Source organism: Zingiber officinale, chromosome 2B, assembly GCF_018446385.1.
Source record: "Zingiber officinale cultivar Zhangliang chromosome 2B, Zo_v1.1, whole genome shotgun sequence".
NCBI classification, from domain to species: Eukaryota; Viridiplantae; Streptophyta; class Magnoliopsida; order Zingiberales; family Zingiberaceae; genus Zingiber; species Zingiber officinale.
This window is the reverse complement of record NC_055989.1, coordinates 36,027,342-36,049,772: the sequence shown is the minus strand read 5'-3', so window position 1 is coordinate 36,049,772 and position 22,431 is coordinate 36,027,342. Positions and strand designations below refer to the sequence as shown.

Below are 22,431 nucleotides of genomic sequence, written 5' to 3'. Positions count from 1 at the left end.
CAATACAAGTGAAAATAAGAAAATACATAAATTAGGAAAACAATAAGTATTTCCTAATAATAATTATTCTCTAATAACTAGGAAACAAATAATTATTTTCTAATAATAATTATTTCCTAATAACTAGGAAATAAATAACTATTTACTTATAATAATTATTTCCTAATACACCCTCTCAAGAAGGTGTCCCAGAAATGACACCAATCTTGCTACAAATAGCAAACAACCGAGGTTGAAAAAGCGACTTTGTAAGTGCATCAGCCAACTGATCCTCAGGAGGAATATGAGTAACTCGTAGTTCGGAGGCCTGCACCAGATCATGAACAAAGTGATAGTCAATAGCCAGATGCTTCATCCGAGAGTAAAAAATAGGATTAGCTGAAAGATATGTGGCACACAAATTATCAGTAAAAAGCACAGCAGGCGTGGTAATTGGAAGAAGTAAATCTGTCAAAAGTGACTTAATCCATTGGTTCTCAGTTGCTGCAAAGGCAATGACACAATATTCAACCTCAGTCGAAGAGCATGCAATCGTGCGCTATTTGGTAAATTTCCAGGAAACCAGATTAGCACCTAGAAAAATAATAAATGCACCCGTAGAACACCGATCATCTGGATCTCCTATCCAGTCTACATCGGAGAAATCATGAAGAGTAAAAGGTGTATCCGCAAGAAGACGAATGTCAAGATCCCTAGTACCATTGAGATACTGAAGTAGACGCTTCATAGCACCCCAATGCGTCTCTGAAGGAGCATGCATAAACTATGAAAGCTTGTTGACCGCAAAGGAAATATCAGGACGAGTCATACAGAGATGTTGTAAGCCTCCAACCACTTGTCAAAACTTAGTCGTATCAAAAGATGAAGACCCATCATGCAAAGTAAGACGATAGCCAGCAGCAAAAGTAGTGGAGACCGGCTTGGAATCAAGCATGTTGTGTTTGGAGAGAAGATCAGTGACATACTTTTGCTGAGACAAGAGAAGACCATTTGAGGATGGGAGAACTTCAATACCGCAGAAGAGGGAAAGAGCCCCAAGATCCTTAATCATAAATTTTACATGAAGTTTACATACTATAACGTCAATAGAAGAAACATCACTCCATGTAATGATTAGATCATCAACATATACAAGGAAATAGATAACAGTATCATCCCGAGAATAAACAAATAAGGAGGTGTCAGTTTAGGATACGATAAAGCCAAGAGAGACCAAGAAATCGTGAAGCTCCAAATACCAGGCACGCTAAGCCTGCTTCAGGCCATAAAGCGCCTTATGCAAATGACACACATGATCTGGAAACTCAGCACTGCGCATACCCAAAGCTTGCGCCATATAAACCTCCTCTGCAAGATGACTATTAAGAAACACATTGTTTACATCAAGATGGCGAAGACACCACCTCTGATTCATATCCAAACTAAGAACAATTTGCATTGTTACTAGATTAATAACAGGGTTGAATGTATCATGAAAGTCAACACTAGGGCGCTGATGAAAACCCTTGGCAACAAGGCGAGTCTTATACCGATCAATTGAGCCATCATAATTACGCTTAATGTGAAACACCCACTTATTGCCCACAAGATTTCGGTCTGGCGAAGGTGGGACAAGAGTCCAAGTCTGATTACGGAGAAGAGCATCATACTCTTCATGCATGGCTTGTACCCAATTTGGATCTTTGAGCGTTTGCGTGACAGAGGAGGGTTCACAAGGTTATGGAAGACTAGTATGAAGAAGATACTTTGGATTGGGTTTGTAGATGGGGCGCGAGTTTGCATGGGATGTTGGTTTAGAGAAGCGAGAGAGGGAGAAAGAGTCGGTGGGTTAGAGGGTCAGTTGCCACCAGGCAGCGTGGACGACCCAACAACAAGAGGTGATGATGGCGGAGATGATGGTGACAATGATGACAGCGGTGTAGAAGTCACTTGCGGACGACTACGGTTAGTGGTAGGTTGCGGCATCAGAGCTGGAGGGTCCCACGAGAGAACTGGTGCAGTAGAGAACTCAGAGTCAATGTCTATTACTGTGGAATCCAAGGAGGAGGTGATGGAAAATGTAAAAACATGCTCCACAAACTTAACATGACGAGATACAAAGACTCTTTTAAGAGCTACATCATAGCATAGGAAGGCACTCTATGTGAGAAAATAGCCAAGGAAGACACAAGAGGTTGATTTGGGATCAAGCTTGTGGTGAGAGTAGGGGCGCAATCACGGAAAGCATAGACACCCGAAAACTCGAAGCTTAGAAAGATCAAGAACGGTGGTGAACGATTTTTCAAAAGAGGACATATGGGAGAGACCGACCTTAAGCATGTGGTTAATCAAATAGACTGCCGCAGCAAAGGCATAAGGCCAGAAAGTGAGTGGAATAGATGCTTTGTGCAACAAAGTGAGACCAGTTTAGACTATATGGCGATGATGACGTTCAGAGTATCCATTGTGTTCAAGAGTGTGTGGAGGAGTGGTAAGATGACAAATACCATGAGTAGTAAGAAAGGAGTGAAGGGCTAAGAATTCACCTCCATTATCAATGAATAGTATTTTGATAGTCATCGAGAATCGATTTTCAACAAAAGTTTTAAATGTAATAAAGGTAGAGTATACATCAGATTTATTGCGTAAAGGATAAAACTATATATACTTTGTAAAATGATCAACAAAGATAACATAATATTTGAGTCCATCAAATGATAATATAGGAGATGTCCAAACATCAAAAAAGATAATATCCAAAGGAACACAAGATGAAATACTAGATTATGAAAGGGAAATTTATGACTCTTATTAATATTGCACGAAGTGCATGAAAAATTAGACAAAGTATTCGCAAGAAACGAAAGACCCAAAGATAAAAAAAAATGTTGCAAAACATCTAATGACGGATGACCTAAACGACTATGTCATAAGGAAATAGATGACAAGATAGACATAGAAAAGGTAGAAGGTGATGATAGCATAGACATAAATTTTGGCCAGTAATAGACACCATCTCTATGGACCCCGCTAACCAGTGTCACTCCTATACGACGATCCAACACCTGAAAATAGGAATCAAAGAAAAGAAATGTAACAGGATTAATAGCACAAAGTGCTATGACAGAAATCAAATTTTTTGACATAGATGGCACAAATAAAACATTGGAGAAAAATAAAGGGAAAGATGGAGTAGAGAAAGAGAAAGAACCCATGTGTGTAATAGGTAGTCTAGAATCATCATCAATGACGACGCTATCATTTCCAGAGTAAGGCTCATGCAACGAGAGAGTAGTGAGATCAGTGGTGACATGATGAGAGGCGCCAGAGTCAACAACCCATTCCCGAGAATCAGATGAAGGTATATAATGAATGGCAGTGTGCGCAAACGATGCACTATACGTGGGACGCGGAGGAGCCGGTGGAAGTAGAGCAAGCATCGAGACAGTCATATGACCGCACTAGAGAGCAGAGTGACCTTGGAGACCACAAATCTAACAACGCCCAAGATAACGATTGGGGCATAACACAGCAGGATGTGCAGGAGGATGCGCAGATAGCCCAGGAGCAGACATGCACAGCTGATGGGATATAGGCGGAACCTACTGGCTACCACCACGATAGTTTGAATACTAATTACGAGAATTCACTATTGGAGCCATAAGAGCAGTCATTGGCATCGAAGATGGAGATTGTGTTGAGACTTTTAATTGGGCTTCATAGCTGAGGAGCTACTCGAATAGCTCATCAAAGGTAATAGGGGCATCACGAACTTGCAGAGCATGTGAGATATTGTAGTAATCTTGGCTAAGTCCATTCAGGACACGAATAGAGAGCTCATCAAAGTTAACTTTGACATTCATAAGCGCAAGAGCGTCAATATTTCTTTTGATGTCCTGTATATAATCAGTGATAGACCTGTTACCCTATTGAGGGCTGGCATGATTTTGACGATGAGTCATAATCCTTCCACGTGAGGGAGAGGCATAGGTTCTCTTTAGCGTTTTCCATGCGTCTCTAGATGAAGTTGATGAAGAAATAAATTACACAAGAGTAGGAGGCATCGAACCTATAATAGCGTTGAGGAGAAGTTGATCCTAGCAGAGCAAGAGAATATGATCAGGATTCACCTGAGGGAGCATGGCATCTGTAGGCATGATCTGCGCAGGGGGCAGGGACGTGAGCCATCAACAAAATCCAGTAAGTCATATCCAAATAGAAGAGACGTGAATTGCAAGCGTCAAGCAGAATAATTAGAGGTTGTGAGTTTCAACGGTGCCTAAGCATTGACGTCGAGAACCATAAGAGAGGCAGGAGAATCAGGAGTATTTGTGAGAGATAGCCGGCGGGTGATGTCATCAACGGCAGCCATTGTAGAAGGCGGTTGGAGTCGGCGGTTGATGTCATCGACGACAACCATTATAGAAGGTGGCTGGTAGGTATTGTGGAGAAAAGAAAGAAAGAAAGAAAGAGAAGGAAAAAAAAGGGTTGTTGTTAAGCTTAGAGCTCTGATATCATATTGACGATAGAATTCACACATATTATTAATGATAGCATATGGTATATATAAATACCATTACAAGTGAAAATCGAAAAATACATAAATTAGGAAAATAATAAGTATTTCCTAATAATAATTATTTTTTAATAACTAGGAAACAAATAACTATTTTCTAATAATAATTATTCCCTAATAACTAAGAAATAAATAATTATTTACTTATAATAATTATTTTCTAATAATTAGCTCATAACCTCATTCTGCCTAGATAATTGTTCTTGTGAATCTATGAATTGTGAATCTATGAATTATTTGTTCTTTGAATGCTCTTTTTCAAGGAGGTGTGAGAGACCATTGTGGTTAGTGGAGGTTTTGTTCATAAGTCTCTTGGTATTTTGACCTTGGAGAAGGAATGGTTATGTGATAATGTGGTGGAAAAAGGATAAAACTATACCATGGGTGACTACTATTTACCCCATTAGGAGGGAACACAATTGTAGGTGTTTCGAAACTAAAAGGGTTCTCGTTAGTGAGGTTGGACTGATTCATCTTGATGAGAGAATGAAGCTGACATTTATTTAAGCTTTTTCTATTTATGTTCAGAAGGGTTTTAGCCTTGGGAACCGTGACTTTTAACTAATTCCTGACCACCGAAATTGTTGATATGCATTTCTGTTTGCTGATTTCAGATTGTGTTTCTGTTTTACAATAAGGCTATCAATATCAGCTTGTAAGCTTCTAAACTGGATTGTGCTACCTATGGCGGTGCTGTAATTCCTAACTTTAAAGCTGGTTTACAATAGGAATAGGTTTGAAGGTTGATTTGTAGGCTGTTCTGCTTCCAGTCTGCAGTTAACAGAAACTAGTTGATGTGAAGGGATTTTATGATCTTATTCAACATGTCAGAGATCACAGGTTCAAATCCAAGTAGTGGTACAATCATTCCAACACTAATGCACTGGATACAATCAAAACCTCGAAATTCTATCCCTAACAGTTAGAACCTCTAATAGTATTAGAATGGACTAGTATAAAGGAGCCCTGTTTAGTTGTTACTCTTGGATGAGAATATTTTATTATTACAATTCAAGTAGTAAATTTGGGAATTAATTTTTATTAGTGACGAAGAATATAATATATATAAAAATATATATAAGAATTAAAATGGTTAAAATTTGAGATAATTAGATTTGTTTAGAAGAATAATAATAAAAAATGGATAATTAATCATGCAATAGGTTTATATGAATTTACAGATTAGAATTTTTTTTTAGATTTTAAATAAGTTATTTTATATTTTATGAGTACAAAGGGGTAAAAGGACAATCAGTTTCGGTATCTTATTTAAATGAGAAAATCATTTTTGTAAAGAGATTTTATTATTTTTCCCCCAAATCTAATCTATTGTCGCCGATCTCCCTCCCCCTTTCTCCCCGAGATGGCATCACCCTTTACCTCTCATGATCTTGCCTCACCACGGATGCCCTGCCGACCCCTCTCAGGCCACGAACTATAAGTCATTGGTCTCTCTGTACATTGTCGACTCTTTTTTTCATCCCGATCCACAACCGCTTTCTCCTTCCCTCTTGTGTCGTTTGTGTCGATCCATTACTATCACCTTCCCTGATCCTCCATTGTCATTCCCCTTTACAAGAGTCGATGTCGTTGGTTCCTCGTGCTCTACCGCCCTCATCGACTCGCTCTCGCGACTCCCCTTTTTGATTTTCTCTTTGCGTCTGCAAAGCATTACTACCGTCTCCTCCCTCCGCGAGCAGTAGTTGCTACTGCCCTTTACTGTCATCAGCTGCACCATCGCTTATAGGTGTTGTCAACCTCCAATCAACCCCCACCACCCTTAGTGGTCGACGATGTTGGACAAGTTGGTGCTGCTGTGATGTTAGTGTTATTTGAAACTCCTGCCCTGTTCAAGGTTTTGGATGAAAGAAAGCTCGACAAGGTTGAGGACTTATGGAAGGACTTCACAAGTACAGAGTCAGCTGAAGCTACAAGATTTTAATAAATTTGAGAACACCTGGATGCATTATATGTTGCTTATCTACTGCAACCTTATTGATTGATAGCAAGTCTAGCAAAGGCATGAGGAAGTTTTTACGTGCCCATTGTGATGGTTAAACCTTGGTTGTGGCTAACTCAAAACTTTGGCAATGAAATAAAGAATAAATTGAAAATTGATTGTATTCACAACAATGTTGGCCTCCTGTTAGGATCTATACTAAAAGCTTAGCTTTTTGTATGAACATTTATTTTAAAATGAGAATCACATTGGTCAAATGTCTGCATTTAGTAAAATGTAATTGTCCATTAAATTTATATTGTAGATAACATTGTGTGTGGTGTCACACAGAAGATCATGTTATTAGTTCCTTATAAATTATAAATAGTAGCTCACAACCAAGATGAATTGGGATAAATCATTGGAATGGTTGTAGTGTAATTTAGTACTAGTTTATCCTAACTATAAAATTATACTAGTACACTATGTGTGTATTGAGCAGAACCATTTTAGGTTGTTCCTTTTATACTGAATGCATAAAAGAACATAACCTCTGTTATTATGGATGTGCGTACTCTTAATCCCGATTTAATAACAAGAACATATACTTAGTATTTATTTCTTTAATTTATCAATGGGTGAGATTTATTCGTTAAATCAATAGGCCCAATAAGTTGGGAAATAATATTATTTATATAGTGTGTTATTGATTATAGAAGGAAACTGTGTCTTAGTTATCTAGGTTGATGATGCCCCCTTGAGGAGCTCATAAGGATTGTCATGTAAACTCTGCAGGTGGACTTAGTCCGACATGACAATGAAGTTGAATGGTACAACTCTTAGAGCTAGATATTAATTAAGTGAGTTGTCAGTAGCTCATTTAATTAATGGGCATTCGATATCTTAAACACAGGGAGATTAATACACTCATGATAAGAAGGAGCCCATAATGTAATATGGGATTGGTGCGGTAGTTCAATAATAACTCTTTAGTGGTATGAGTTATTATTGATGAACTTGAGTTGGGTGTTCAGGAGGCCTCGCGTTCACCCGTTTTGATTTTCCTTCTTACCCAAATGAGGGGCCGGCCACATCCTTGCTTGGTGCCCAAGCAAGGGGTCGGCTATGTCCTCTTGGTGCCCAAGATTTGGGCCGGCCAAGCCATGCTTGGTGCCCAAGCATGGGGCCGGCCATACAAGAAGAGAAAAGGAAGTTTTGTTGAAAATAAAATTTTGTTAAAATCTTTTCTTTTATAGCTTTCTACAATGGATTAAAAGAGAAATTTTAATTTTGTTAATATCTTTCCTTTTTTGTATTTATCTACAATGGTTAAAAGAGAGATTTTAAGTTTGTTAAAATCTTTCCTTTTTTGTAAACAACCATTATAGGAATAAAAGGAAGATTTTGTTTAAAACAAAATTTTGTTATAATCTTTCCTTTTATAGCTATTTACAATGTTTAAAAGAGAGATTTTAATTTTATTAAAATCTTTCCCTTTTTGTAACCATCTACAATAGAAAATAAAAGGAAATTTTATTAAAAACTTTCCTTATTAGCCGCTAGCAAAGATTATAAAAGAGGAGGAGGGAGGTGCCCAAAAACTAACACAACCTAAGGCTCCTCTTTTATTCTCTTGTGTGGCCGACCCTTCTTCTATCTTCTTCTATTGTCTTCTTTCCCTAAAGGCCGGCAGCATCCATCCTTTCTTCTTCATTAGGGCCGGCACCCCTTTGGAGAAGACTCTACCTTGGTGGTCGGTTGCTTGGAGGAGAAGAAGAAGAAGAAGAAGAAGGAGGCCTCTTCACTTTGTATTCTTTGGTGGCTGAAAGCTTGGAAAAGAAGGAGAAGGTCGGGTGTCTTCATCTTGGTAGATTATCGCACACACGACGTCCAAGAAGAGGAGAGGAATACAGCAGAAGATCAAGAGGTCTTTAGCTACAAGGAAAGGTACAACTAGTTCTTTATTCCGCTGCGAACTAGTTTAGTTTTTCTTTGTATGGATCCTGAAATACCAACACAAGAGGCTAACAATTTTGTGTTTCGATTTTATGCTTCAATTTTGTGTTTCGATCTTGTGCTTCGATTGAGGTCTCTTTAGTTAAACCTAGGGTTTACTGTGAGGAGTTTAAATATTCAATTTTTTTGAAAGGCTTTGTCTAGGAAGTGGTAGATGATCTCATAACCAAGAAGGTCGAGTGCCTCGTCAACGACCTGGAAGTCAATCATTGAAATAGATATTTAATCAACTTCTGTAATATGGTTTAACTTTTGAAGAACACATGAGTTAAACTTGGAGTAAAAATGTTAAGTTTCATTTCTAATCCAAGTTTAACTTATGAAGAACACATGGTTTGAACTTGGAGTAAAAATGTTAAGTTTCATTTCCAATCCAAGTTAAAGAACACATGGGTTTCTAGGAAAAGTTCTATGCTTGTACAAATTTTTATATAGGGGAAACAGAGCGGAATTCCGAGTAACACCCAATAATTGGTATCAGAGCTAGTTTTTTGCCTCTATGTGTTCGGGTTTTAGTTAAATTATGCACTTTTCATACATAAATTTAGGTAGGATAATAGTAGGATGTGCAAATAAATTAACTCTGTGGTTGCAGGCATCCTAGTTCCAACTATTATGGCCCTATTGCGTTTGCGTGTGATTGGACCCTCGGGCATGTCGAGGGCATTTTATGTGTGTGCATGATTGTAATTATTAAATATAGCAGGAGTTGCATTAGTTTTAGGATTTTACATTCTGTTCAATCTAGATTACATGTACCTTCCCTTGTGGAATATAGGATCGATAAATGTAAAATTTTATTTTTGACGCGGATCATATCCTTGCGAGGCGTTGTGCTATTTGAGGACCAGAGGTGCAACGAATAAAGAAGCAAGATAGATGCGACGACATGACCTGTTGGCGGCGGCTAGGGTTAGCGGCATACGGAGGACAGCTTTGGATGAGGTCATAATAGTTGGAAAATTATTTTTCATATTTATTGCCTTTTATGCTGTTTATATGTGTTGTGTGTGTGTGCATGTTAAAATTCCTCATTTTAAATAACTGAGAGAGAAATAATTTAAATTCCATAGTCTCCATTGCTGTTTTGTATGTGATGCATTCAAACTTGCGCATTGGCTTTGAGTGCCTTCCTCCACATCGGATGAGTTTGTTTGCGGATCACTAGATCAAACTTCCTTAATGGATGATTATAGGAAATTATTTAGGTTTGTGTGATCTTCTCCATCTGAAGGGGTACAATCTTATTTAATGGACTAAGTATCAAGTAATTGTATACACTTAGGCGCATTTAATAGTATCCTCCCCATCGAAGTCACTGCTATTATTTGTGTGACTAAAGAAAAACCAACTATTAATTTTATTGGTCATAAAGTTAGGTTGACAAGATAATAAAATTAATGGTTAAACCCCCCTCTTACAAATGTTTGAATTTGTATACGTCCACACTATCGTGGCATACAAAATTCATGGTGTTTTTAGGTGTTGGTGAATTTAAATGATATTGTTTGAGGAATCAATATTATTTTAAATTATAAAGTTTTGACCAAATATTTTGTGATTGTTAGGATTTCAAATGACTTTCAATCCTCTTGCTGTTATATTGAAAGAAAGCAAACTTACTGGTCCCAATTACATTGATTGGAAATGAAACTTGAACATTGTTTTAACTACTAAGGGCTACAAGTTCATACTTTTTGAGATCTGTCCAAGCTTGCCTAATAGTGATTCTAGTGAAGAGGAGATTGAGAATCATAAGAAATGGGTCAGGGCAGATGAGATGGCGCGATGTTACATTTTGGCTTCTATGTCAAATATGCTGCAACATCAACATCAGACCATGCCTACTGCTTATGACATGATGCGCAATCTCAAGGAACTTTTCGGACACCGGAATCGGGCTGCTAGGCAAGAGGCTATGAGAAAATTGATGACGACCACCATGACTGAGGGGACACCCGTAAGGGATCATATCCTCAAAATGATGGCTCTTTTGAATGAGATGGAAGTCCTTGGAGTAGAAATCGATGGGGAAACCCAGGTCGATATCATTCTCCAAATGCTACCTAAAAGTTATGAATAGATCCGCTTGAACTACAACATGAACAAAAGGGTTTATTCATTGGCGAAGCTTCTGATAGAACTTCAAGCGGCAGAAGGGCTATTTCGTCAAAGTTCTCAAATTCACATTGCTAAAAATGTTTCTGCTTCTAAACCGAAAGGGAGAAAGATGAAAAAGAAACAACTTGGTTCAGCAAATCGATCTCTAGGCACTGGGCCGCATGTAGGTATGAAGAAGCCGAAGGGCAAGTGCTTCACATGCAAGCAGTCTGGACATTGGAAAGTGGACTGCCCTAGCAAAAAGGAGAACAATAAAGGTATATCTTATTCTCTAGTGGTTGAAACATGTTTAGTGGTGTTATCTACCGATACCTGGTGTGTAGATACGGGAGCCACTGATCATGTCTGTAATTCATTGCAGGGGTTCCAGGAAACTCGACGACTATATGAAGGGGAGATTATCGTCAACATGGGCAATGCTACAAAAGTGGCGGCTATTGCAGTAGGAGATGTTTATTTATCTTTTGATAGGAATAAAACATTGATTTGAGTAATTGTCTTTATGTACCAAGTTTTAGAAAGAACTTGATTTCAATTTTTAAACTATTTATGGATGGATATTCTGTTTCTTTTGATGATAAAGTAGTTGTCAAGAAAAATATGATAGTTATCTGTTCTGATACGTTGGTTGATAATTTGTATAGTCTGAATCCAATAACTCTCACGATACAACAATAGAAAATTTAAAAGAAAGAGATTTTAATCTTTCTTTTTTAGAATTACCAAATTCATTTTGGAGATATGCTCTGGAAACGACAATGTACATTCTGAACTTGGTACCTTCTAAGTCAGTACCCTCTACTCTCATAGAATTGTGGAATGGGCGTAAGCCTAGTCTGAAACATATTCAAATTTAGGGTAGTCCAGCACATGTGCTGAAGGGAGACACTGATAAGTTTGAATCAAGTACAAAAGTTCGCTTGTTTGCGGGTTATCCTAAAGGAACGAAAGGTGGTTTATTTTATAGTCCTAAAGATCAGAAGGTCATTGTTAGCATCAATGCTCGATTTTTAGAAAAGGACTATGTAGTGATTCTAGTGAAGAGGAGATTAAGTATCATAAGAAATAGGTAAAGGCAGATGAGATGTTACATTTTTCCTTCAATGTCAAATGTGCTGCAACATCAGCAACAGGACATGCCACCTGCCTATAACATAATGAGCAATCTCAAGGAACTCTTCGGACACCAGAATCGGGCTGCTAGGCAAGAGGTAATGAGAAACTTAATGATAGCCACCATGTCTGAGGGGACACCCGTAAGGGATCATATCCTTAAGATGATGACTTACTTAAATGAGATACAAATCCTTGGAGCATAAATCGATGGGGAAACTCATGTCGATATTATTCTCCAAATGCTACCGAAAAGTTTTGAGCAATTCCGCCTGAACTACAATATGAATAAAAGGATTTATTCATTGGAGGAACTACTGACAGAACTTCAGGCAGCAGAAGGGCTATTTTGTCATAATTCTCAAATTCACTTTGTTGAAAATGTTTCTACTTCTAAGTCGAAAGGCAAGAAGAAGAAGAAGAAACAAGCTGGCTCAGGAAAGAAAGTGAATCGATCTCAAGGTACTGGACTAAAAGCAGGAGTGAAGAAGCTGAAGGGAAAGTGCTTCATTTACAAGCAGTCTGGACATTTGAAGGTGGGCTGTCCTCGTAGAAAAGAGAACAAAAAAAGTATATCTTATTCTCTAGTAGTTGAAACATGTTTAGCGGTGTTATCTACTAGTACTTGATGTGTAGATACATGAGCCACTGATCATGTCTGCAAAACATTGCAGGGGTTCCAGGAAACCCAACGACTATATGTGTAACGCCCGCCCCTCCTGCTAGTAGGGCGGGGTTACTTACATAGATGCATATATACATGCATATTAAAACTTCTTTTTAATATAAAACAGTGGAAGTACTTATTTTTTTTTTATATTCTTTTCATGAACGAGGTCACGATGTCAAATTCTATCATAAACATGAATAAGTATCATGAAATCATGCGAAACATTAACATAAATAAACTTAGTTCATGTCAACATAAAATAACATAAGCAGGTCTTTTTCTTTTTTCTTAGCCGAGCCACCACCACACAAGTCTCTTGCCTCTCCTGCGGCTCCTCTAGTTTATCCATTCTTTGCCTTTATCTGCGGTACAAGGAAAGTAAGCTATAAGCACACAGGCTTAGTATGATCCTTTCCTACTCACAAAAACGTATTTCATAGCATAATCACATAAGCAGATAGCAATGGAGACATAATCATCCAAACATCATATCATGTAAACATAGCATCATAACATATCATCTCATAAAGAACCTCATGCTATATCATATCATAAATCATAAGAGCATCATGTCATATAAATCATAAGAGCATATCATATCATAAAGAAACATCATGATATATCATATCATAAATAAAAGAGCATCATGTTATATAAATCATAAGAGCATATCATATCATAAAAAACATCATGATATATCATATCATAAATAAAAGAGCATCATGTCATATAAATCATAAGAGCATATCATATCATAAAGAAATATCATGCGAGATGTCTTTTAAAACATGTGTCATGTCATGTGCAAGATGTCTTAAAACATATCATATAATACTTGAACATAATATCATCATGAGGGCACGACTTGTACCACATACATACATAAATGCACGCAATCCCTAGGACAGGGTAGCTAGCCCAGAAACCTACTAGGGAACTAGGTTTGTACTACGACCGTCGACCTAGAGGCGTACTAAGGAGCCTATCCCTTTTTACTAGACCCGTTCATAGTCCGTCGGCCTAGGGGCGCTTATGGAGCCCACCCTTGTATAAACCATACAAAGTAAAATAACATGTCATAGTTACTTATCATATCATGAAGAGTGCTCTTAGTCCCAACTAATAAGGAAGCAACTATTAGGTCTTTTCTTGTCATATCATAAAGAGTGCTCTTAGTCCCACTTAATAGGGAAGCAACTCTTAGGCCTTTGCTTATCATATCGTAAAGAGTGCTCTTAGTCCCACTTAATAGGGAAGCAACTCTTAGACCTTTACTTATCATGTCATAAAGCATGCATACTTAAGCATATAGCACATCATAAGAGTCATCATAATGCATGATTCATAAGCATACATAAATGAGCATATTACTTGTCATATCATAAAGCATGCATACTTGAGCATAAAACACATCATAAGAGTCATTATCATGCATGGTTCATAAGCATACACATCATAAGAGTTATTATCATGCATGGTTCATAAGCATACATAAATGAGCATATTACTTGTCATATCATAAAGCATGCATACTTGAGCATAAAACACATCATAAGAGTCATTATCATGCATGGTTCATAAGCATACATAAATGAGCATATAATGCATCATAAGAAACATAATCATGCATGGAAAACCTTAACTAGCATCTCTTCATTCATATCGTAGCATGTGAGACCCATAGTAAAATCATAATTGGGTCTCTAACCCTAATTCCATGTAGTGGCCAAAAGTTCCAAGCCTAGCCCTAGGTTATAAACAACATAAAATCATGTGAACCCTAAACCAATTTCATATCATAAATCATTCACTACAAGAATTTCGGGATTTAACCACACCTAACAGACAACAGTTTTTCAAGAAATTGCTGTCTTTTTCCATTTAACAACAGTTTTATTGAAAACTGTTATTATTCACCATAATGTTTTTTAAATAACAACAGTTTTTCAAAACATTGTTGTCTAATGTGTGTCAAAGACAACAGTTTTAAAAAACTATTGTCTTTTAGTGTTGCTTTTGTGATAATATACAACAGTTTTATTAAACTGTTGTCTATTGAATGTTGTTGAATCCTAAAAACACAACAGTTTTTTTAACTTCATGAAAAAAACCTAAAACCCACTTCTCTGTGACTCTTCAAACGAACAAAAACTGATCTCCGACTCCTCCTTCGCGACTCCTCCGTGAAAGATGCTCCTCCTCCAAATTTGACTTTATTTGGAGGTCAAATGATGGAGATCAAGCAGAATTAATATGAGCCGTTGATCCAGATCAAAAGAAATCTTCCTCCTTCATTCAGATCTAAGCCATCCAACTCTCCATCCAGATTTGAAGCTACATGGACCATTGGATTGAAGCAAGAAGGCAACTAGATCCGCACCACTCATCTCTCATCACGATCTTTTCCCTTTAATTTTTTTTTGCTAACCTAAAACTTTCCCTTCCCGCAGCGATCGCATTTCCTCTCCGAAACACAACACGATCTTCTTCCATCACCGACAAGGAGGCCGCTGACAAGGAGGCAGGCGACAAGGTTGGGTGTCGAATGCTCGAGAGGTGGCTACTGAGGCTCAGTCACCAGCACGAAGCAGTCGTTGCCTCGCTTCGCTTGAAGGCGGTTCACGAGCGGCTACTTGAACGGCAAGGTAACCCTTTCTTCCTCTCGTTGCGGCAATCCACAACAAGATCCTCGAGGTCGCTCATGGCCACCTTGCACTTACGCGACTTGTTCTCTGCTAACTAGAATGCTGCCCGCACCTTGCCTCCTCTGCCACCCCTTCGCACCACCCGTGACCTAGCTTCCTCCGCCACTTCTCCCGCCGCCCACACCTAGCCTCCTCCGCCACTCCTCCGCCCACTCATCATCATCATCATCATCCAATTCTTCAACTGTTAGTGTATATCAAATCTACAGTAAGCTTTAAGATCTGCGTCTTTATTGGAGATTCCATCGATTGCAAGTTAGTATCCAGCTGTGGCAGGGGTCTGTTGCCATAGTGACCATTTTAGGTTTGCAGAATCAGATCTTCCAATTACGAACAAACTCATTAAGGTTTGTTTTCTTATCCATATTTCTTATTCTTAGGGTCATATGAACATGACTTTCTCTGAATGACCTTAAAGTAGATTTGTTTCAATGACAATGATTCATCATTTTGTATTCTTACTTATATTTTGAATTTTGATACTTACTAATATATCTAGGTTCACCAACATATACACTTTCACTTATATTTGCAAATTATAGTTGAATGATGTTTGAGGAATGACTTTTTAGTCGATAATGCATTGGTCTTAGAATGCATTGATATGGTATTTATCCAAGCCATATTGTCAGTGTTTGCTTTGTTCTATCCAAATAAACTTTCAATTTCTTTAAAATACAGCTAGATTCATTTTTAGAATTCATTGGTTATTCTTTTGAGATTTTTTCTCCTGACTTTGATGGCTGATATATGACTTTTCTTCCATAAATCCTTTCATTCCATTCATAGGGATGGCAAACATCATCCACAAGTGATGTGGAATGTGAATGAGAAGAATTTTATGCCTCACTTGGCTTCATCTTGGTTTGTGCTACTCATTGTTATAGATTTAGTGAAATATAATGTATTTACAATTTTTGCCTCATTTAGACTATTATATATATATATATATATATATAGCACAAGATAGGGAAGTGGCTAATAGTTCTTCTTACTTAACCTACACTATTGTTATCCTTATATCCCAGCCTAATATGATTCTACATTAAATCCACAGATAAGATCGTTGGTGTGTGTTAAGATTCAAATACAATGTTATTTTGCTTCTCAGCTATTCAATTTCTAAACAGCGAAATGTTTCATAATTGGATTTTTGAAAGTCATGTATCAACACATGCATGGATGGAAGGTGTTATCATGTTCTTTAATCCGTCTAGTACCTTGCTATCATGGTTATGTATATTTTCCTTTTATAGATTCGTTATGCATTTGAACTTTTGACAAATGCTTTATGGAAGAGAGATTATGACCTCTTTGGCATTGATGAACACTCTGAATCCTTTCTTGTTGGAGAATTTCAAGTTTTAGTTACTAGTATAGTATGTTTTTTTTACTCAATATAGAATGATATGTTGTTGACAAGTATCCCGTCTTTGGCTTTAGCATGTCAGTAATAATTCATCCATTTCTCAGAGATCGAACTCCCAATTATTAATTCATCTTCACTTGGTATGTTCATTGTTCTACTAATGCAAAAATGTCAGCATGTGCATATGAGGTGTGTAAGCCTTTATGTAGAAGAATTGATTAGCAACTTTTATGATTGCAGTTAGGTATGCTGAGTGATATGATATGTAGAAGAATTGATTAGCAACTTTTATGATTGCAATTAGGTATGCTGAGTGATATGACCAAAGTTCATTTCTATTGTCGGGAAATCAAAGCCTTCGCTCATACAAGTAAGTTTTTGCAATTCAAAATATTTTCCATTGATTAAAGGAGCACACATGATAAGCTTGGTTTCTTAATTACTTCTTTTAATACTACAAGAAGTAAGTTCAGGTCCTGAGCTGAACACATTCCTTATCGCAACAAGTTTATTCTGCATCACATAGAGACCTAATTTTGGCCTCTGTCTTGTCTAGCTTTCTGTGACTATCGGCATTTTTCTAGCTTATCTACTGGGTATGTTTGTTCATTGGAGATTGCTTGCAGTTATAGGTAATAATTTTGGGCAGCTTGATCCCAGAATCTCGATTTCATTTTGTTTACCATTTTCAACTGCTAAAAATATGCACTTCTCTATAATATTCTTTGTAAGACCAGCATGAATTTCTGAGATGTTTTGCACAGTTAAATTTGTTCTTGTATTTGATCACATATGAACTTTTGTCTTTGCCAAATTAATCTCAATTGATTGCGCATCCAGCATCTGGCATCATTTCTAAATTAAATCATGGATCTGGCATTGGTGTAGATTGAACCATTTTTCACATATGGTTTTTAGGAATATTGCCATGTACCATCCTCATTCCCAGTCTTTTCTTCATTCCAGAGTCGCCAAGGTGGTTGGTAAGGTTTCATCAGATAATTGTCTATATCAAGAAGAATCTAAAGTTACATATTTAGATTTATCTTTTCCTTTATTTGTGCAGGCAAAAATGGGCATGATGGAAGATTTTGAAGCTTCTTTACAAGTTTTGAGAGGTTTTGCTACTAACATCACTGTTGAAGTAAAATGTTATGCCAAGTAGATTTTTAATGTTTCTTTTAATTTAGAGTATATCACAATGAAAAAAATAACAAACCTTGTTAGCCAGTTTTTGTTATATACTTTGCAAACTCTAAAGCTCTATATTATTGGAGACTAGCTAGACTCGTTGTTGTTGAATTGGATTAAAATCATATGATTTTTATTTTCACATGAAGTAAAAGGGTGTTTAGAAGATGCACAAGTAGAGAAGATTTGATCCAACAAAACAAGATACTTTGGCATATATATGTGTGATATATTGTTATGGGTACTATTTAGTTTTGTAAACTTCGATGTCTGGATGTTGATGTTTGGTACTTTAATGATGTTTGGATTGTAGGTTCTTGATCAATGATATTTTGTAGATAACTTGAACTGAAATTGAGGTATGTAGTAATTTTGGTTTGTGCCTAGAAAGAAGTATTGTTATCATATTCAATTGTGTACAGCATCTTTGTCATCATCATCTTTATGCCATTTACTCCTGGGAAATGACTTAACTTGCAATCATATGCTATTTACCTCAGGGAAAAGATAATGACCATACCTAGAAAGGAGAAGAAAAGAAAAGCTAGGAGGGAGGAGAAAGCATAAAAGGTTGCAGTTCTCGATATGGTGTTTAGAAGATGCATAGGGTGTTTAGAAGATGCACAGGTAGAGAAGATTTGATCCAACAAAACAGGATATTTTGGACTTCATATATATGTGTGATATATTGTTATGGGTACTATTTAGTTTTGTAAACTTTTGTGATGTTTGGATGTTGATGTTTGGTACTTTAATGATGTCTGGATGATGATGTTTGGTACATTAATGAAATTTGCACTGGATGATGATGTTTGGATTGTAGGTTTTTTATCAATGATATTTTGTAGATATATTATTTAAATAAAATAATGGTTATAAAATGACGGAAAAGATTCAGTTTTTTATTTATTGTCAAAATGTTGTATATTGTACCCAAAGACATCAGTTTAAATATGTGAAACTGTTGTCAATGGCGTTAAAAGACAACGGTGAAAAATCATTGTCAAACTGATGTTAAATAACATTGATGGCTAAAAAGACAACGGTTTTTAACCTTTGTCATTGGCTAAAAAGACAACAGTTTTTAACCGTTGTCATAGACAGTTCAAAACTGTTGTTGAAGAGCATATTATTAAAGGAATACGCTCAAAGATAACGGTGAACAACTGTTGTTGTTGAATAAAAAGACAACGATTTTTTACCGTTGTAAAACTATTGTCTTTGTCTTCAAAGACAACGGTTAAAAACTGTTGTCTTTGAGCACCACCTTTAACAACACAGCCTTTAACAACAGTCCGAAAGGGGCTACGACAACGGTGAAAAACCGTTGTTGTAAGGCTTTTTTCTTGTAGTGATTAAAAACATAATGAGCATATTTGGTTTAGGTTCTAAGCTCCCTAGGTCCTTGGTCTTGTTATGGCCGAAAGTTACCATGCCTAGTTTTAGGTTATAAACAACATAAAAGCATGTGAACCCTAAACCAATTTCACATCATAAATCATTAAGAACATAATAAGCATATTTGGTTTAGGTTCTAAGCTCCCTAGGTATTTTAACTTGGTTATGGCCGAAACTTAGGGGCATGAAACTAAGTTCTAAACAACATACAAGCATAAGAATATCAAGCTAACTTCATATCATATCATAAGGGAATTCATGAGCATGCTAGATTTAATTTTAAGCTTCCTTGGGCCCTAAAATTCATCATGGCCGAAACATAAGGAGACATGTATCTAGATCTCAAGCAACATTCAAACATGATAACCCTAAGTTAGCTTTATATCATATCATAAGAAGAGTCATGAGCATGTTAGAGTAAGTTTTAAGCTCTCCTAGGTCTTAATTCTCATCATGGCCGAAGCCCTAAGGTGTAATACATCAAGGTTCCAAACAACATACAAGCATGAAACCCTAAGAAACCTTCATACCTTTTCATAAGGAAAGTCATGAACATGATAGCTTAAATTTTAAACACTTCTAGGTCTTCATTTCTATCATGGCCGAAACCCTAATTCCCTAAGGTGGCATGCATTTAGGTTCCAATCAACATACAAGTGTGAAAACACTAAGTACTCTTCATAACATATTAATAAGCAAGTCATGATCATGGTAGACTAAATTTTTAACCTCTCCTAGCCAATTACTTCTATCATGGCCGAACACTTCATGAGCATGAATTTAAGTTTTAAGCAACATACAAGCATAAGAACACCAAACTAGTCTCTTATCATAGGGTACATATCATAAGGACATAGTGAGCATGTTTAGTTTAGGTCTTAAGCCTTCCTAATCTTTTATTCACACTTTGGCCAAAAGTTTCAAGAACATGGAACTAAGTTTTAAGTAAGCATACAAGCATAAGAAACATTAACTAACTCCTATACTAGGGTACATATCATAAGAACTTAGTGAGCATGCTTAGTTAGGTCTTAAACCTCTCTAAATCTTTTATTCAAGTCTTGGCCGAAAGTTTCAAGAAATGATCCTAGGTTTTTAAGCATTCTAACCTCATGGAAAACACATAAACAACTTGTACCACAGGTGAGGGGATACTTACATCCTCTTGCTTGTTTTTCCTAAGGAAGATGGTACCCTTGTGAAGAGGAAGAAGAAAGCTTTCCCCTTCTTGTTCTTCCTTTTGTTTTCTCTTGTTTATAAGGAGTAAACCTTCAGGACTCCTTCTTGTGAACTAGTTTTCTTAGAAAGAAAACCTTAGCTTGGATTTCAGAAATGAGTGAGAGGGGACTTTAGGTCTCGGTAGAGGAGGAAAGAAGGAGAAAGAAGGAGGAGGAAGAAGAAGGAGGAATGATTAACCAAACTTTCTTTCCCTTCTCTTCTCTCATTCCTATTTATTCCCAATGAGGATGAAAAGTGTCCCAATTCATCCCCTTGCCTTCTCTATCTTCTCACTCTCTTCATTCCCACGAAAATATCAAGAGAAGGAAGAAAGGCAACTTGTCTTTTGCTTGCTTCTTTTCTTAACCAAGAGAAAGAGGAGGAAAGCCACTTGTCTTTCTCTTGTTCCCTTATTTAATCATACTCTTTACCTTTATCTATAATTTCTATTCTTTGCTATTCATGTGTCATTCAAGATTCTAGTGGTTATTATACACCAATTTAACCTTATCATTTGTGGGAGGTTCAAGGTTCAAACCTTAACCTCTCTTTCTTTTTATTTCTTTTTGGTTCTATTTCCATTTACCTTTTATTCTAAAAGAAAAATACCCATATGTATAGATTAATATTTTGTGGGTGTTACAGTACCCCATACCTCATAGAAAGTTCATCCTCGAACTTAGTATAGCGACATCAGGTGGCACAGGTCTTACTGCTGAGTGCATCGGCCACTTTGTTCGCTTTTCCGGGATGATAAAAGATCTCGCAGTCATAGTCCTTAACTAACTCGAGCCATCTGAATTGTCTCATATTCAGGTCTTTCTGGGTGAAGAAATATTTCATACTCTGGTGGTCGGTATAGATCTTACACTGGACTCCATATAAATAATGTCTCCATGCTTTGAGAGCAAAGACCACGGCTGCTAGTTCTAGGTCATGAGTGGGGTAATTCTTTTCATGCTCTTTGAGTTGTCTAGAGGCGTAGGCAATGACCTTGCCGTCTTGCATGAGTACAGCTCCAAGTCCTAATTTAGAAGCGTCGCTGTACATATCGAAGCCTTTGTTACTTTCCGGAAGAGTAAGGATTGGAGCGTGGTCAGTCTCCTTTTTAATTCCGTGAAACTCTTCTCGCAGTCATCCGTCCATTCATACTTTTTGTTCTTCTTGGTGAGAACTGTCATAGGGGCTGCAATTTTAGAGAAGTCCTCTACAAACTTCCTGTAGTAGCCTGCTAGCCCGAGAAAACTTCTGATTTCACTGACATTCTTTGGCCTGTTCCAGTTACTTATAGCTTTAATCTTGTTTGGATCTACCATTACTCCGTCCTTGGAGATGACATGACCCAAAAATGATACTCGATCGAGCCAGAACTCGCATTTGGAGAACTTTGCATATAGTTGTTTCTCTCGAAGAATCTGTAGTACAGTATTCAGGTGTTCAGCATGCTCTTCTTGGGTTCTCGAATAGATGAGAATATCGTCAATGAAGACGATGACAAATTTGTCGAGATATGCCGTAAATACCCGATTCATCAGATCCATAAATACAGCAGGAGCATTTGTTACTCTGAAGGGCATAACTATGAACTCATAATGTCCGTACCTTGTTCAAAATGTCGTCTTTGGTATATCATCATGTTTTACTTTTACTTGATGATAGCCGGAGCTTAGGTCAATCTTTGAGAAAACGGTTGCACCCTTTAGTTGGTCGAACAAGTCGTCGATCCGTGGAAGAGGGTACCTGCTCTTGATTGTCACATTATTCAGCACTCGGTAGTCTATACACATTCGCATAGACCCATCCTTCTTTTTCATGAACAGTACCAGAGCTCCCCAAGGAGAGTGACTCGGGCGAATAAGTCCCTTGTTAAGTAACTCTAGTAACTATCCCTGAAGTTCCTTCAACTCAGCCGGCACCATACGATAAGGTGCTTTAGAGATCGGCTTAGTACCGTAAATCAATTCGATCTCAAATTCTATTTCTCTATCGGGGGCTAACCCTGGTAGTTCATCGGGAAACACTTCCGGATAGTTGCATACTACTCTGACATTTTCTAGTTTCTGGTCCTCAACTTAACTTGTGTCGACCACGTGTGCTAGAAACCCAGTACATCCCTTATTTAACATCTTTTGTGCC

General features: G+C 37.2%; 1 long non-coding RNA gene across 1 annotated transcript; it reads left to right on the top strand.

Annotated features, from left to right (window-relative positions):
• The first annotated feature begins 17,042 nt into the window (after positions 1–17,042).
• On the top strand, positions 17,043–17,619 carry LOC122045589. Its single transcript, XR_006130031.1, has 3 exons — positions 17,043–17,120; positions 17,407–17,471; positions 17,555–17,619. It is a non-coding gene; the product is annotated as an uncharacterized LOC122045589 (long non-coding RNA).
• The last annotated feature ends 4,812 nt before the right edge of the window (positions 17,620–22,431 follow it).